Raw genomic sequence first — 18,531 nt, forward strand, 5'->3', positions numbered from 1 at the left:
AGACAAAGTTTCACTCTTGTTGCCCAGGCTGGAGTGCAATAGTGTGATCTTGGCTCACCGCAGCCTCCACCTCCCAGGTTCAAGCGATTCTCCTGCCTCAGCCTCCTGAGTAGCTGGGATTACAGGCATGTACCACCATGCCTGGCTAATTTTGTATTTTTAGTAGAGACGGGGTTTCTCCATGTTGGTCAAGCTGGTCTTGAACTCCAGACTTCAGGTGGTCTGCCTTCCTCCACCTCCCAAAATGTTGAGATTAGAGGTGTGAGCCACCACCATGTTGGTGGTGGCTTTTTTTTATTACTATTTTTTTTTGAGATAGAGTCTCACTCTGTGTCCCAGACTTGAGTGCAGTGGTGCGATCTCTGCTCACTGTCATCTTCACCTTCCAGGTTCAAACAATTCTCATGCCTCAGCCCTCTGGGTAGCTGGGACTACAAGTGCACACCACCATACCCAGCTAATTTTTTTTTTTTTTTTTTTTTTTTTTAAGTAGAGACAGGGTTTTACCGTGTCTGTACTAAAAGGCCAGGCTGGTCTTGAACTCCTTGCCTCAGGTGATCTGCTCACCTCTGCCTCCCAAGTGTTGGGATTACAGGGATGAGCCACTGTGCCCAGCCTTCTTTTTTGTCTTTAGACAAGCATGCCAGGTGATTGGGGTGCTGGAAGGCTTTTGACTGCATTATTTTTTTAAGAGAAATTCATCCTAGAGAGTTGAAATAGTTGTTAACTTACATGCCCGACCCGAATCTTGCACTTAGTGACTGTGCAGTGTGATTGCAGCCTCATGAGGAGGCATCTTTTCATTGTTGCTGTTTGTCCTCCACGTTCTTGTCCCTTAGAAGAACGGCAGGAAGAATGCTACTGCCCCAGGAAAGAAAGTAGGGGAGGAGAAGTCTCTGGCTCCTGTGTTTGCTGAGAAGTTAATATCACCAAGCAGGAGGGGAGCCAAGCTCAAGGACCATGAGAGCTACCAGGAGAATGAAGACAGGAACAGTGAGTTGGACCAAGATGAGGACTTCTCCAGGGTGTTCTTGGTGAGTGTGAGTTAGAGACAAGCTGCTGTGCGTGCCATTCTACAGCATTTGGGGAGAGGTTCTGTTAATAATCCATCCCTCTAAAAACTGCGTTGGCAATCCCTGGCTGATTCTTCAGGATGGGCTTCATTGATGGGGAGTCTCAGTGGATGTTTGACCTTTGCTGTCTACCTGACCAAAGTCAGAAGTTTTCTTTTTCTTTCTTTAATTTTTTTGAGACAGAGTCTTTCTCTGTCAGCCAGACTGGAGTGCAGTGGCATGGTGCTCCGCCTCCCAAGTTCAAGTGATTCTCCTGCTTCAGCCTCCTAAGTACCTGGGATTACAGGCACACGCCACCACATCAGCTAATTTTTGCGTTTTCAGTAGAGACGGGATTTCACCATGTTGGCCAAACCTTGAACTCCTGACCTGAAGTGATCCATCTGCCTTGGCTTCCCAAGGTGCTGGGATTACAGGCATGAGCCACCGTGCCTGGCCCAGAAGTTTTCTCTTTGAATACTATACATTGATGAGTTCTGTCTTTGTGCTTATGAGCCACACAGATGCCATCTCAGATTTAATTTTCAGTGACTTTTTTCTGTCTTGATGGAGTCTATGTAACATTTAAAATACTGTGGCTACTAAAGAGTAATTCTTACTGTAGTTATTAAAATGCAAGAACAAATCATTTAAAATTATTTCATAATAAAGTTAAAATGAGGCTGGGCATAGTGGCTCATACCTGTAATCCCAGCACTTTGGGAGGCCAGGAGTTCAAGACTAGCCTGGGCAACATGGACAGACCTGATCTCTACAAGAAATTAATAAATTAGCCAGGTGTGTTGGCACACGCCTATAATCCCAGCTACTTGGTAGGCCGAGGTGGGAGGATGGATTGAGCCAGGAGATTGAGGCCACGGTGAACCATGATCTTACCACTGCACTCTAGCCTGTGTAACATAAATGAGACCCTATCTCAAAGTAAAAAGTTAAAGTGACTGAATTTTTTTCTTAGATTTTTGTATACAGCCAGATATAAAAAAACAATTGTTCTCTGAAAGGAGAATTTATCATTCTTAACTAGTCTGTGTAATAGTAATTAATTACTGTTAATTAGGTGGCTTTCCTTGTGATTCTAGGGGGGTAAAAGTAAAGCTGGGACCAAAGGTAGGAAAGACCTTCCCATGAGGACTGAAGATGATGAACAGGATGATGACTGGCAGTGACAAAGGCAGTGAGGAGGAGGAGGAGGAAGGTCGCATGACCTGGATCAGCACTGTTAAGCAGTGTGGCCGGCATCAGGGAATGCTAGTTGTAAGTGAAGCCCATCAGAAGGGGCTGTTGCATTTCCTGTATGAATTTAAATAACTTTCTTATTAATTTATAAATGATTTTAAAAGTACCCTGACCAGACTCAACTCATGAGTCTTGTGACAATTAAGTATAGCTTTGGAATGATGTTTGTGGGTAGTATAAAAGTTTCCAGAAAGCAGGTGATTGATTGCAAATGCAGTGTTCTGGCTTTCACCCACAGAACCTATCAGAGAAACACCTGATAAACGAAGGAAGGAAATGGCCAATCAGAAAAATTCCCCTGGAACCAAAAACCAGAAATTGGAAGGTAACTTACTGGCCGTGGTTTAAAGAACAAGAGATGCATGGAGAATGTCATGTTGGCAAAAACTTAGCCTCTGTTAGCCCAGACGAGCAACAGTGAGATTTGCTACAGAAGCTTGGTGTTATAATAAGCCACAATCTTTAATGGATTTTCTTTTAGTGCTACTTTTTCTGAACTGAGTTCTTTTTTTTTTTTTTTTTAAACATTTTTGTGTAGCAGCTGAACCACTTGTAGCTTTCAAACTGTTTGTTGGAAACCTGAATTTCAACAAAACTGTTGCTGAACTACAAGCTGGTCTCAGTGAATTTTTTGCTAAAAATGATCTTGAGGTTGTTGGTGTCAGGGTTGCCTTGTCCAGGTAAATACCAATAAATTAAGAAGGTTTTTAAGAGCTTATCAGCCCAGCACTTGATGTTCGTGGAGAATTGAGGAGTTCCAATAGCTTTATGCTACTTCATCGTGGCTCATAGGCTGCTGTCTTCTCAGGTCCTTTTGTTGCCTGCTCTTCACCCTTTGGTGGGATTTTACCTCAGTCATTTGCAGTTCAAAATGAATGTTTAAAATCCTTCAATGGCTCATGCTTGGTAAATCTGTTATATTTAACTTTGCTACCTATTTTCTCAACCAAAATATTAAAATAATCCCAAGATCTTCCAAGTCTTAGAGACAGGGTCTCGCTGTTTTACCCAGGCAGGTCTCAAACTCCTGGGCTCAAGTGATCCTTCCACCTCACCCTCCCAAAGTGCTGGACTTACAGGTATGAGCCACTGTGCCCTGCCTGTTTTTTAAAAATTCAAAAAATTATTATTATTGAGACAGTTTCACTCCATCACCCAGGCTAGAGTGCAGTCGTGTGGTCTCAGCTTACTGCAGCCTCTGCTTTCCAGGTTCAAGCAATTCTGCCTCAGCCTCCTAAGTAGTTAGGATTACAGGCGCCTGCCACCATGCCCAGCTAATTTTTATATTTTTAGTAGAGACAGGGTTTAGCCATGTTGGCCAGGCCGGTCCTGAACTCCTGGTCTCAAGTGATACGCTTGCCTCAGTCTCCGGAGTGCTGGGATTGCAGGTGTAAGCCACTGCACCTGGCCAAAAATAAATAAATAAATAAATAAATAATTTTTTTTGGAAACAGGGTCTCAGTCCGTTGCCCAGGCTGGAGTGCAGTAGTATTATCATGGCTCACTGCAACTTCTGCCTCCCACCTCAGCCTTCTGAGTAGCCGGGACTGCAGGCACGCATCACCACACCTTTTTTGTACACATAGGGTTTAGCCGTGTTGCCCAGGCTGATCTCAAACTCCTGAGCTCAAGCAGTCCTCCCACCTCAGCCTCCCAAAGTGCTGGGATAACAGGTATGAACCCCTGTGCCCAAGCAAAATTTGTAAATTCAAGCCATATTTTCTATAGCTTTTGGTTAAATTTTGTCATTTGTTAAGCTGAAAACTAATAGAGATGTCAGTAGGCAAACTCTGCACTGATTCTCAGCCCTTGCTCTAGAACGAAGTCTCTCTATTGACGTTCTGGGCTAGACAATTTTTTTTTTTTTTTTTTTTTTTTTTTTGAGACAGGATCTGGCTCTGTCACCTTGGCTGGAGTGCAGTGATGCAATCTTGGCTCACTGCAACCTCTGTCCCCCAGCTCAAGCCATCTTCCCACATCAGCCTCCCAAGTAGCTGGGACCACAGACATGTACCACTATGCCCAGCTAATTTTTTTTTTTTAATTTTCTGTGGAAACAGGGTTTCACCATGTTGACCAGGCTGGTCTCCAACTCCTGAGCCCAGGCAATCTGCCCGCCTTGGCCTCTCGCAGTGGTGGGATGGCAGACATGAGCCACCACACTGGGTCTGGGCTGGGCAATTCTACATAGTGGTGGCTGTCCAGTTCATCGTGTTTAGCAACCTCCCTGAATTCTACCCATTAGATACTAGATGCTTCCCCATTTGGAACAGCCAAAAATGTCTCTAGACATTGTCAAACTTGCCTCCCCCACCCCACCCCCCGGGGTGAGAACTACTTCTCCATAGTTATTTCACAGTACTGACTGCCAGTTTGTAGAGCCTTGGTTTTAAATTGTAAATTAGGCAGCTGCTTGTGACTTAGTAGTGCTAATTTCTGTTCCAACAGCTAGTGTGATTAGCTAACCAGAGGCATACACTCTTCATCTTACCTATGTATGCTTTTTCCTTTTCCCTTTTTTTCTACATCTCTGTAGGAGATTTGGTTATGTGAATTTTATTTATTTATTTATTTATTTTTATTTATTTTTTTTTTTGAGACGGAGTTTCGCTCTTGTTACCCAGGCTGGAGTGCAATGGCGCGATCTCGGCTCACCGCAACCTCCGCCTCCTGGGTTCAGGCAATTCTCCTGCCTCAGCCTCCTGAGTAGCTGGGATTACAGGCACGCGCCACCATGCCCAGCTAAGTTTTGGTACTTTTAGTAGAGACGGGGTTTCACCTTGTTGACCAGGATGGTCTTGATCTCTTGACCTCGTGATCCACCCGCCTCTGCCTCCCAAAGTGCTGGGATTACAGGCTTGAGCCACCGCGCCCGGCCGTGAATTTTAAATCTGTTGATGATCAGGAAAAAGCCCTGGAACTTAGTGATACAAAAGTCCTTGGGTATGAAATTACATTTAAGAAACCAAAGTGAAAGAAAACAAAGGTATGCAAACAAGGCAATTTGTTCAGAGGTGTCGATGTATCTAGAAGATTCTGGGTCAGGCAGAAGTATCACATTCTTTCTAATTTGGTGCAAGTAATCCTCAGTTTCTGACGAGCCACCTGCCTCCGTTGCACCCTGCCCTCCCTTCTGTGCTCGCGATGCACGGCCTACCTTTCTCTGTCATAACGTTCTTTCCAGGACTCAGTCCCTGGCTACTTGAAACCCATCCAGTCCCAGCTTAAATATCGCTTCCTCAGATCAGAAAACTCTTTCCTTACCCCCACACTAGGGTAAGTCTTCTCTACTAGACTTCCTCATTGCCCCTTTTACTTGTCCGTCCTGGCACTCATCAAGGTGTATAATTATATGACTATTCATTTACTTGTCTTTTCTCCAACAAAAACACATTCCTGAGAGCAGAGGCCAAGTCCATGTTTTCACAGCAAGCATGTAGCACAAGCCCTAGCCTAGAGTATGTATTCAAATATTTATTAAACGAACGAAGATGTATTGTTTCCACTTTGCAACTCTTTGAGGGGTATTTTTTCTGTCGTAGGGGATTTTTAATGTTTACTAAATCCGAACTCACCAGAAATATTCTTTTGTTTTTATGTAGATCAAAATGCCAAAACACTTTTGATCAAGAACGTGTCTGGCCGGGCGCGGTGGCTCAAGCCTGTAATCCCAGCACTTTGGGAGGCTGAGGCGGGTGGATCACGAGATCAAGAGATCGAGACCATCCTGGTCAACATGGTGAAACCCCGTCTCTACTAAAACTACAAAAAATTAGCTGGGCATGGTGGCACGTGCCTGTAATCCCAGCTACTCAGGAGGCTGAGGCAGGAGAATTGCCTGAACCCAGGAGGCGGAGGTTGCGGTGAGCCGAGATCGCGCCATTGCACTCCAGCCTGGGTAACAAGAGCGAAACTCCGTCTCAAAAAAAAAAAAAAAAAAAAAAACGTGTCTGACAGAGTCACTCAACATGAATTAAAAGAAGTGTTTCAGGATGCTTTTCAAATCAGATTAGTGAGCAAGGATGGGATGAATAAAAGGTATGTTTTGTACCTTGTACTGAATAAGAATGTAAGTCTGCTGGATACAAACATAATGGAATTTCCTTACATTCTCTCAAATCTCTATGTCTGATTTTAGAGAAGGGAAGAGTAGTTACCCAGATTTCTGCCAGTAGGCATAAAAAATCGAAGGAGACATCATAAAGGGACAGCCAAAACTTCTAGAAAACTGTAGTGGTGCTGTAGAGATATAGAGACTTACTCTGCTACCAAGTACAGGATTGAAGATTAGAACTTATTCGTAGATTATGTACATTTATTCTTCTCTTTCCAGGGCTGACTCCACTAGAATAACATACTAGGTAACTTGCTTGGACAGGTGCCAAAATAGAACATGGAATTGTTATGTTTATGTTGTAACCAATTAGTGAAACACTGTCCTTAGGTATCTAGGCTTTGGTAGAGTAAGAGTGAATATGGTGAAATTAGAGGGGGTGGAGTATAATATGTTTTGAAGGGATTGTCATTGAGGTGGAAATTGAATATTGTTTTCTTTTTTTCCTTTTTTGAGATGGAGTTTCATTATTGTTGCCTGGGCTAGAGTGTAGTGGCGAGGGTCTCAGCTCACTGCAGCCTCCGCCTCCCGTGTTCAAACGATTCTCATGCCTCAGCCTCCGAGGTAGCTGGGATTACAGGTACCCGCTACCACACCGGCTACTTTTTTTTTGTATTTTTAATAGAGACAGGGTTTCTCCATATTGGCCAGGCTGGTCTTGAACTCCTGACCTCAGGTGATCCCCCCGCCTCGGCCTCCGAAAGTGTTGGGATTACAGGCGCGAGCCATTGCACCCAGCCTGAATATTGGTTTTATAGTTACTTTTGAGCTAAATGTGTTGGTGTAGGTGAACTCTAAAATAATCTGTAGCAGTGTGTTCTGATGAAGCTAATCTCTAGAAAGGATACTACAGATCTAACAAGCCTAAGATAGAACTATATATATTGACCTGGAAAGCTATGATAAATATAGGAAAACAAATCTCAAAGAATAAATTCCAAACTGTTAGCAGTGTTTACCAGGAGGAGATTTGGGAGCATTCTGCTTGTTGTCTCTGGAAAACAAGCAAACACATTTCTGCCAAAAGCTATATAATTTATTAAGGTTTAATTAGGTTTTAATTAAATATTTTTATATCTTTATAGTCATTTTTGTACATGGAGAATTATTGTATCACTTCTCAGCCTTTTGGCTAAGGTCAAGTGTAGTATCTGTTCTTCAATTTAATATCTGATATGTCCTAAATTAAAAGCAAAAAAAAGAATTATTGTAAAGGGGAGATAAGAGAAGCCAGAGAATCCATGGCCATGTGAAATAAAGCATAGTGCCTATGCCAGAAAAGAGTGTGGTGCATTAGCTTTAAGAATCTGACTCAGGGTCGGGCGCGGTGGCTCAAGCCTGTAATCCCAGCACTTTGGGAGGCCGAGGCGGGTGGATCACGAGGTCAAGAGATCGAGACCATCCTGGTCAACATGGTGAAACCCCGTCTCTACTAAAAATACAAAAAAAAATTAGCTGGGCATGGTGGCACGTGCCTGTAATCCCAGTTACTCAGGAGGCTGAGGCAGGAGAATTGCCTGAACCCAGGAGGCAGAGGTTGCGGTGAGCCGAGATCGCGCCATTGCACTCCAGCCTGGGTAACAGGAGCGAGACTCCGTCTCAAAAAAAAAAGAAAAAAAAAAAAAGAATCTGACTCAGGCTGGACTTGGTGGCGCACTCCTATAATCCTGGCACTTTGGGAGGCTGAGGCAGGCAGATCACCTGAGGTCAGGAGTTTGAAACCAGCCTGGCCAACATGGTGAAACCCTGTCTCTACTAAAAATATAGAAAATTAGCTGGGCATGGTGGTGGGCACCTGCAATCCCAGCTACTCAGGAGGTCAAGGCAGGAGAATCCTTTGAACCCAGGAGTTGTAGATTGTAGTGAGCCGAGATTGCGCCGTTGCACTTCAGCCTGGGCAACAAGAGCGAAACTCCGTGTCAAAAAAAAAAAAGAGAGAGAGAGAGAGACGTTCTTTGCCAGGAATCACCGCAGTTTCCTGCTTCAACAGTGCTTGGATGGAACCCAGCGCTCGTTCCCCACCCTGGCCAGCCACCCATAGCCAGCCCTCCGTCACCTCCACACTGCGCCCTTGGACCGCCTGAAGGCCCCCGCTGCCACTCCAGCACCACGCAGCCACCGCTGCCACTGCCACAACCACCTCTCCTTACCCGCCACCATGATGACCGCGTCCCCCTTGCAGATGCTCCAGAACTATTCCCAGGACTCAGAGAACACCATCAACTGCCAGATAACCTGGAGCTCTATGCCTATGTCTACCTGTCCATGTCTTACTACTTTGACCGTGATGATGCGGCTTTGAAGAACTTTGCCAGATACTCTTCACCAATCTCATGAGGAGAGGCAACAGGCCGAGAAACTGATGAAGCTGCAGAACCAATGAGGTGGCCAAATCTTCCTTCAGGATATCAGGAAACCAGACAATGATGACCGGGAGAGTGGGCTGAATGCGATGGAGTATGAATTACATTTGGAAAAAAATATGAATCAGTCACTACTGGAACTGCACAAACTGGCCACTGACAAAAATGACCCCATTTGTGTGACTTCATTGAGAGACATTACCTGAATCAGCAGGTGACATCCATCAAACAATTGGGTGACCACGTGACCAACTTGGGCAAGATGGAAGCACCCCAGTCTGACTTGGCAGAATATCTCTTTGACAAGCACTCCCTGGGAGACAGTGATAACGAAAGCTAAGCCTTAGGCTGATTTCCCCATAGCCATGGGGTGACTTTCGTGGTAACCATAGCAGTGCATGCATGTTGGGGTTTCCTTTACCTTTTCTATAAGTTGTACCAAAACATCCACTTAAGTTCTTTGTACCATTCCTTCAAATAAAGAAATTTGGTACCCCCACCAAAAAAAAGAAAAAGAATTTTCTTTTAAACATAGGAAAACTACTCATCCTCATTCATAGTAAGAGGATTGCAAATGAAATCTACACTGAGATACAACTTTTTACCTATCAGGTAGTCACAGATCAAAAGGTTTATTAACACAGTGGAAAAGAGGGTAAAAAAAAACTGGCACGCTCGCCAGACGTAGTGGCTCATGCCTGTAATCCCAGTACTTTAGGAGGCTGAGGCAGGCAGATCACCTGAGGTCGAGAGTTCAATACCAACCTGACCAACACAGAGAAACCCCGTTTCTACTAAAAATACAAAAATTAGCTGGGCATGGTGGCGCATACCTGTAATCCCAGCTACTCGGGAGACTGAGGCAGAAGGATCGCATGAACCCAGGAGGCAGAGCTTGCAGTGAGCCGAGATTGCGCTGTTGCACTCCAGCCTGAGCAACAAGAGCAAAACTCAGTCTTAAAAAAAAAAAAAAAAAAAAAAAAAGTGGCATGCTCATACTTTGTTATTGGAAGTGAAATTGGAGAAATTTCTATGGAGATTAGGTACTTAGCTCTATCTGTTAAAGTTATAGTTGCAAATACCATTTTATCTTGCTCCTCCTAAGAATTTATAATCTCGCTGGGCGCGGTAGCTCAAGCCTGTAATCCCAGCACTGTGGGAGGCCGAGGCGGGTGGATCACGAGGTCAAGAGATCGAGACCATCCTGGTCAACATGGTGAAACCCTGTCTCTACTAAAAAAAAATACAAAAAATTAGGTGGGCATGGTGGCGCGTGCCTATAATCCCAGCGACTCAGGAGGCTGGGGCAGGAGAATTGCCTGAACCCAGGAGGCAGAGGTTGCGGTGAGCCAAGATTGCGCCATTGCACTCCAGCCTGGGTAACGAGCGAAACTCCGTCTCAAAAAAAAAAAAAAAAAAAAAAGAATTTATAATCTCAGACAAGTGTGAAATAATGTATTGCAAAGTTGTTTGATGCAAGATTAGAATTAACCTGAATATCAAGCAACAGGTGGTTAAAATTGTCTGGCAGATCCATAAGATATTATTCTATATAGCTATAAAAAGGAGTGAAATCACATTTTGTGTAGTGATGGGAAATAATTTCCAGGATACATTATTAAGTGAAAAAAGACAGTATAGAACAGTGTGTATAGTATTCTGCCTTTTATGTAAAAATATAACGGAGAACACACTGTACACAAAAAATGACTCAACATGGATCAAAGACCTAAATGTAAAAGCTAAAACATAAAATTCTTAGAAGAAAACACAGCAATAAAACTTTGTGCACAAGTGATTAAAGAAAATTGAGAAATTGGGCTTAATCAAAATTAAAAATGTTTGTGTTTCAAACACCATTTTTAAAAAGTCAAAGAAAATCTATAGACTGGCTGTGCACAGTGGCTCACACCTGTAATCCCAGAACTTCGGGAGGTCAAGATAGGTGAATCATGAGGTCAAGAGATCGAGACCATCCTGGCCAACATGGTGAAACTCTGTCTCTACTAAAAATACAAAAATTAGCTAGGCGTGGTGGCATGCGCCTGTAGTCCCAGATGCTCAGGAGGCTGAGGCAGGAGAATCGTTTGAACCTAGGAGGCGGAGGTTGCAGTAAGCTGAGATTGTGCCATTGTCCTCCAGCCTGGCAACAGAGCAAGACTCTGTCTCAGAAAATAAAAAATAAAAATACCAAATTAGCTGGGCGTGGTGGTGTGTGCCTGTAATCTCAGCTAATTGGGAGACCGAGGCAGAAGAATCACTTGAACCTTGGAGGTGGAGGTTGCAGTGAGCCAAGATTGCCCCATTGCACTCCAGCTTGGGCAACAAGAGTGAAACTCAGTCTCAAAAAAAAAAAAAAAAGAAAAAAATCTATAGACTGAAAGAAAATATTTGTAAATCATATATCCGACAAGGGACTTGTGTCCAAATATATGAAGAACTCATATTTTAATTCAATAAAAAGGCAACCCAGTTAAGAAATGGGCAAAGGATTTGAATGAACATTTCTCCAAACAAGGCACATGAATGGCCAGTAAGCACATGGAAAGATGCTCACCATTTGTTGTTAGGGAAACGCGAATCAAAACCGTGATGTGATATACTTCACATTCATTAGAATGGCTGTAACGAAGGTAAACAGTCACAAGTGTTGACAAGGATGTGGAAAAGTTGGAGCCCTCATATGTTGCTGGTGGGAATGTAAAATAATATAGTTGCTTTGGAAAAGTTGGACAGTTTCTGAAAATGTTAAACATAGAGTTGCCATATGGTCCAGCAATTCTCTTAAGTATCTACCTCAAAGAAATGAAAACACATGTTCACACTTTTCTACCAATGTTCATGTCAGCATTATTTAATAGTCAAAAAGTAGAAATGACCCCAAAATTCTATCAGTTGATGGATTGATAAAGTATGGTATGTCCTTCCATATATGACATGTCCAGGATAGCCAGATCTTTACAGACTGAACTAGAGCAGTAGTTGCTTGTGGCTGGGAGTGAGAATGGGTTGGGGGGAATGAGGAGTGACTACTGATGGGTACTTTTGGGGACAATAAAAATGTTCCAAAGTTAGTTTACAACGATGATTGTACAGTTGTGTAAATATATTAGAAACTATTGTAAACTTTAAATAGGTGAATATTATGATATGTTAATTATATCAAGCTTTTTAAGAAAAATTGTATATGTGTATACATTTGTTTTTATATATACCTAATGTTTCCTGTATGGTAGAAATTGGGTGGCCTGGAATAGGAATATAAGGAAGACTACACCATATCCTTTGTTTGTTTTTTTCATTTTTCTACATGATCAAAACCATATCCTTTTCTACTTTTTGGATTTTGAATCTTGTATATTTCTGATTCAGAAGACAGATAACAGATTGTGGCCCTAAATGCTGACTGTTTTCTCCCTCATCTCATCCCCACAATTGCAGGATTGCATATATTGAATTCAAGTCACAAGCTGAGGCAGAGAGAGCCTTGGAAGCAAAGCAGGGAACTGAGGTTGATGGGCTTGCCATAGTTCTGGACCATATTGGAGAGAAAAGCCAGGGCCAAAAAAAATAGAGATTGAAAGAACAGCACTTGGAGAGGTGAGTGGTCCCAGAGCTCTGTGGATTGAGAGTTACCAGGGTTGTCGCAGGGGGGTCCCAAGGGAGGGGCTGGTATGAGTTTAAGGGCACTCAGCACTTTATCTTTTTTTATTATTTTGAGACAGGGTCTCACTCCCTTCACCCACACAGGAGTGTGGTGGCACAGTCACCACAGTCTCAACTTCCTGGGCTCAGGTGATCCTCCCACCTCAGCCTCCCAAGTAGTTGGGATGGGAAGGCCACTCAGCCCTTCAAAATGCAGTTTCCTCTGTATTGAAAGTGAATCATTCTCATAATTACATTAAACTGATTAATATTGTCCTAGTTAACTGTAACCCGATGTCTGCAAAAGAAATGGCCCTTTGAAATCCATCAGTTGGCCAGGCATGGTGGCTCATGCCTGTTATCCCAGCACTTTGGGAGGCCAAGGTAGGTGGATCATTTGAGCCTAGGATAAGACCGGCCTGGTCAACATGGCAAAACCCTGTCCCTGCAAAAAATACAAAAATTTGCCAGGCGTGATGTTGCATGCCTGTAATCCCAGCTACTTGAGAGGCTGAGGTGGGAGGATGGCTTGAGCCTGGAAGATGGAGGTTGCAGTGAGCCGAGATCACACCACTGCACTCCAGCCTGGGCAACAGAGCTGGACCTTGTCTCAAAAAAAAAAAAAAAAAAAAAGAAACCCATCAGTTTATTTTTTCTTTTTGGTCACTCTCCTGGATTCTGTTTGAATAAGTTCTTATATCTGTGGTTTCAGAATTAGATATTTAATTCTCTTCAGATATTAATTTTCTTCAAGTAGTGTTTTTGCAGGTTTAAACCAATGACCCCAATCCAGTGCCCTGAATTTGCCTAACCTGATCAGCAGACTGTTGCTTACAGAGTAAGAGACAATTGAATTTGTTATGAGTATTTCAAAAGTCAAGAAATTTCACATAAAACCCTGGGTTTCCAGCTTCTTTTGATAGAACAAAAAATCTGGCCAGGTGAGGTGGCTCACACGTGTAATACCAGTACTTTGGGAGGCTGAGGTGGGTGGATCGCTTGCACTTGATCACAAGTGCAACATGGAGAGACTCCCATCTGTACAAAAATAAAATAAAATAATTGGGGTGTGGTGGTGCATACCTGTAGTCCCAGCTAAGTCAAGAGGCTGAGGTGAGAAGATTGCCTGAACCCGGGAGGTTGAGGCTACAGTGAGCCATGCTGGTGCCACTGCACTTCAGCCTAGGCGCCAGAGTAAGACCCTATCTATCACAAAAAAAAAAAAAAGAAAATCTGGTGGCACGGTGGCTGCATTCCCACATGGCAGCAGTTGGCTGGCGATGAGAAGTAGCTGCTTCCTCTTAGGTGTGGCCTTTGCCCTTGTTTGCTGGTAACCCCCACAGTTCCTGAGGGAAAACAGCAGTGGTGCGGAAACTTACACTTTTAAACATAGAGTTAATACCTTTTTCTTGGAAAATAACACTTTTTTCTTATAGTAAAGATGACATGGCTGGGCACGGTGGCTCATGCCTATAATCCCAGTACTGTGGGAAGCTGAGACAGGCGGATCATGAGGTCAGGAGTTTGAGACCAGCCTGTTTAATGGTGAAACCCAGTCTCTACTAAAAATACAAAAATTAGCTGGGCTTGTTGGTTCACGCCTGTAATCCCAGCTACTTGGGAGGCTGAGGCAGAAGAATTGCTTGAACCCAGGAGGCAGAGGTTGCAGTGAGCCGAGATCACACTATTGCACTCTAGCCTGGGTGACAGAGTGAAACTTTGTCTTGGGGAAAAGAAAAGAAGATGACATTTTAATATTTCTTATGCATTTGTCTCTTTCACAAGTGCGAAGACAAAGTACAGAACAAGACAACCACACTGTTCAAGAAAAGTGAGAGAAGCCTATTTTATTTGTGGAGGTAAAGAATGTCCCTACATGTTTAATATGCAAACAAAGTCTTTCTGTGTCAAAAGAGCATACCCTAAGACACCACTATGAAACAAACCATAGCAAGAACCATGAGGAATATACAGAAAAGATGAGTGACAAAAAAACCTAATGAACTGACAAAAAGACAGACTTCAACATGATTTGCTTTTGAATGTGAATAAAATAGGTGATGCTGCTATGAAGTATAGTTATATATTTTTTTGTTTGTTTGTTTTTTGTTTTTTGGGACGGAGTTTCGCTCTTGTTACCCAGGCTGGAGTGCAATGGCGCGATCTCGGCTCACCGCAGCCTCCGCCTCCTGGGTTCAGGCAATTCTCCTGCCTCAGCCTCCTGAGTAGCTGAGATTACAGGCATGCGCCACCATGCCCAGCTGATATTTTGTATTTTTAGTAGAGACGGGGTTTCACCATGTTGACCAGGATGGTCTCGATCTCTTGATCTCGTGATCCACCCACCTCGGCCTCCCAAAGTGCTGGGATTACAGGCTTGAGCCACCGTGCCCGGCCCTATAGTTATATATTAAATGAGAAAATTGCCTGGGCATCAAAACCTTTTACAGATGGGGAGTTTAAAAAGGATGTTTGTTGAGTGCAGCAGAAATTATGTGCCCTGAACAGAGACAAGCATTGGCAAATAGAAGACTACCTGGTAATGTTGTTGCTCAGCATGTTAATGATATGGCTGAAAACTTACAGGACAAGTTTCAAGAAAAAGTGAAATCATTTGTGGCTTTCTCTATTGTAACTCATGAGAGTGTTGATATAAATAATGTTCCCCAGTTGGCTGTGTTCATTCATGATGCTGATGAAACTTCTGATGTGACTGAAGAACTTTTAAATATGGTACCCATAACAGGCACAGCATCAGGAAATGACATATTTTTATGTGTTGATAAAAGTCTTAAAAAATTTAATGTAGACTGGTCAAAATTAGTAAGTGTTAGCACAGATGGTAATTCTGCAATGGTTGGTGTTAAACAACTTGTTACAAAACTGAAATCTAAGGTGGCAGGGCTTTGCAAAAGCACAGAACTTAAGTCTGCGCATGGCCTCATTCTCCAGGAATCACTTTGTGCTAAAAAGTTAAAAATGGATCATGTCATGGACATAGTAATTTGCAGCATAATCTGGATACCTTCCCATGGCTCAAACCACAGAAAGTTCAACACTTTTTTCAGTGAGTTAGATGCACAATGTCGAAACCTGTTCTACAACATGGAAGTGAAGTGGCTGAGGCGTGGTATGGTGCTAAAGCAGTTTTTTGAACTGTTGGAAGAAATTGACTTTTTCGTGTCTTCTAAAGGAAAATCTGTGCCTCAGCTCACTAGCAAAAATTGGGTCAAATACTTAGCCTTTTTGATTGACATTACAGCACATCTGAATACATTGGATATTTCTCTGCAAAGGCATTCACAAGTGGTTACACAAATGTATGATTCAATTCACTCATTCCTAGCAAAACTGTGTCTTTGGGAAACTCATTTGACAAGGAACAGTCTGGCCCACTCCCTTACACTGAAATTAGTTTCTGAAAAAAAGTGATGGCCTGAACTATATTCTAAAAATTAAAGAGCTGAAGACTGAATTCCAAAAATGATTCTCTGATATCAGTTCTTTATGAAAAGGAACTGATATTGTTCAGTTTACCTTTCTTGATTAATCATGTGAATGAAGAGCTGCAAATGGAAGTTACTGAATTGCAGTCAACACTATACTGAAAACTAAATATGATGATGTGGGAATCCCAGAATTCTATGGATCCCTGGGGAATGGTTACCCTAAATATAAAAACCATTGTGCAAAGATTCTGTCCATGTTTGGAAGTACCTATGTTTATGAGCAGTTATTTTCTATTATGAAACTAAATAAAACTAAATTTTGGTCCCAATTAGGAAAGATGAATTCTCTGCTGCACGTGGCTATACAAGATTTACAACCTGACGTTGATTGATACCTTGGGGCATAAGAAAGGAATGTTAGCCTCTTTTTCCGGTTGGAACCATGGAGGGTGTAGAAGAGAAGAAGAAGAAGGTTCTTGTTGTGCCGGAAACCCTTAAGAAAAAGCGAAGGAATTTCGCAGAGCTGAAGATTAAGCGCCTGAGAAAGAAGTTTGCCCAAAAGATGCTTCGAAAGGCAAGAAGGAAGCTTATCTATGAAAAAGCGAAGCATTATCACAAGGAATATAGACAGATGTACAGAACTGAAATTCGAATGGTGAGGATGGCAAGGAAAGCTGGCAACTTCTATGTACCTGCAGAACCCAAACTGGCGTTTGTCATCAGGATCAGAGGTATCAACGGTGTGAGCCCAAAGGTCCGAAAGGTGTTGCAGCTTCTTCGCCTTCGTCAAATCTTCAATGGAACCTTTGTGAAGCTCAACAAGGCTTCAATTAACATGCTGAGGATCGTACAGCCATATATTGCATGGGGTATCCAAATCTGAAGTCAGTAAATGAACTAATCTACAAACGTGGTTATGGCAAAATCAAAAAGAAGCGAATTGCTTTGACAGATAACGCTCTGATTGCTCGATCTCTTGGAAAATACAGCATCATCTGCATGGAGGATCTGATTCATGAGATCTATACTGTTGGAAAACGCTTCAAAGAAGCAAATAACTTCCTGTGGCCCTTTAAATTATCTTCTCCACGGGGCGGAATGAAGAAAAAGACCACCCATTTTGTAGAAGGTGGAGATGCAGGCAGGATCAGATCAACAGGCTTATTAGAAGAATGAACTAAGGTGTCTCCCATGATTATTTTTCTAAGCTGGTCAGTTAATAAATAGTACCTGCTCTCAAAAAAAAAAAAAAAAAAAAAAAAAGAAAGGAATGTTAGATTTTGGATTTCAAATCTGAGAAGTAATAAATTATGAAACTTGGGATAATTATTTTCAAATTTTTTCAATACCAAATTTAGATAACATCTCTGGCATTATATGTGTTTGTTAAATCTTATACCATATAAAATAAAGTTGGATTATACATCTGGTGGTTTTTTACACCTCGCCTTTCTGGCCTTTAGAGTTATTCACGTTTATAAACTTCTGCCCTAAAAGAAGCCACATTTTTTTTAAAGACACTTGTAAGCCTGGGATGTGAACCAAGGAGTCAGTTGGATGAACTGAATGTTTAGACACCTAGTGTGATCCTATCCCTAAGCACAGCAGACCTGCCACAGTCATCCTGGGGTTCAGGCCAGGGTAACTAACCCCCTTCCCTGTACAGGCTAGGTGGCAGAGCTGTTACTGGCCTCTCGATTTCTTTTGTGGTGCTTCTATTTGGTTTTACACATTTCTTTTGAAGTTCCAACATTGTTGGTCAGCTTACAGTCAGTGTGTCTGGCCCAGAAACATTCTGCCTCTTACAGGCTGGGATGCTTGTTCCCTTGGTATTGGGGTACCCAGTGGGGGTGCACAATGGGGTGTTGATGTGTGGAAGAGCATATAAGCATTTTTCTAGGGTAGCCGCCAGCAGAGTCTTAGGTCTGTGACCCAAAAGGTGTTTTTCCACTGACAGTAACATGTCTGCTCACTGTTGTAGAAACCGTATCTTAAAAAATTAGTCTAGCCACGCATGGTGGCTCATGCCTGTAATCCCAGCACTTTGGGAGGCTGAGACAGACAGATCACCTGAGATCAGGAGTTCGAGACCAGCCTGACCAACATATTGAAATTCTGTCTCTACTAAAAATATGAAAATTAGCTGGGAGTGGTGTCAGGCACCTGAAGTACCAGCTACTTGGGAGGCTGAGGCAGGAGAATTGCTTGAACTCGGGAGGCAGAGGTTGCAATGAGCTGAGATCATGCCATTGCACTCCAGCCTGGGTGACGAGAGAAACTCTGTCTCAAAAAAAAAAAAATTAATTGAAGTAATATGTACTTATTGTAGAATATTTGGATATTATAAAGAAATTTTGAGAAAATCTCAGCAGAGATTTTCTCAGCAGAGGTAAGCCCTGTAAATATTTAGGGATGTTTTCTTTCAATTTTCTATGTGCTATTTGATGTGGTTGAGCTCATTATGGATGGACCATAGTGTATCCTGCTCTATGCCCTCCCTCTCCCACTCAACAGCAAGCCCTAAATAGCTCTCCATCTTCAGGCTCAGGTTATGTTTATTTGATTTCTCAAGGAGTGCACTTATGGGCTTTGCTAACTGGTGAGTTCTCTTGGCAACACGTGAGCATGGCTGAGTTGATTTCCCAATGTAG

At 42.7% G+C, this 18,531-nt stretch overlaps 1 long non-coding RNA gene and 3 pseudogenes across 3 annotated transcripts in view; all 4 read left to right on the forward strand.

The window, feature by feature from the left end:
* The window catches only part of LOC116551662, a 10,031-nt gene extending 5,173 nt beyond the window's left edge, over positions 1 to 4,858 (forward strand). Inside the window, exons 2-4 of one of the 3 annotated variants that reach the window (XR_004269031.1) lie at positions 840 to 993; positions 2,848 to 2,989; positions 4,846 to 4,858. This is a non-coding gene — a long non-coding RNA (uncharacterized LOC116551662). Of the gene's footprint in view, positions 1 to 839; positions 1,271 to 2,847; positions 3,316 to 4,845 lie in introns of those variants that run through there. The other 2 variants (XR_004269030.1, XR_004269032.1) reach the window with 2 other exon arrangements.
* A 2,677-nt stretch (positions 4,859 to 7,535) lies between these two features.
* On the forward strand, positions 7,536 to 7,666 carry LOC116552082 (annotated as a pseudogene).
* A 659-nt stretch (positions 7,667 to 8,325) lies between these two features.
* LOC116551661 lies at positions 8,326 to 9,282 on the forward strand (annotated as a pseudogene).
* Positions 9,283 to 16,314: 7,032 nt separating this feature from the next.
* Positions 16,315 to 17,076, forward strand: LOC116551663 (annotated as a pseudogene).
* The last annotated feature ends 1,455 nt before the right edge of the window (positions 17,077 to 18,531 follow it).

The sequence above is a fragment of the Sapajus apella genome, unplaced genomic scaffold, assembly GCF_009761245.1.
Source record: "Sapajus apella isolate SASKATOON/1434 unplaced genomic scaffold, GSC_monkey_1.0 scaffold10, whole genome shotgun sequence".
Lineage (NCBI taxonomy): Eukaryota > Metazoa > Chordata > Mammalia > Primates > Cebidae > Sapajus > Sapajus apella.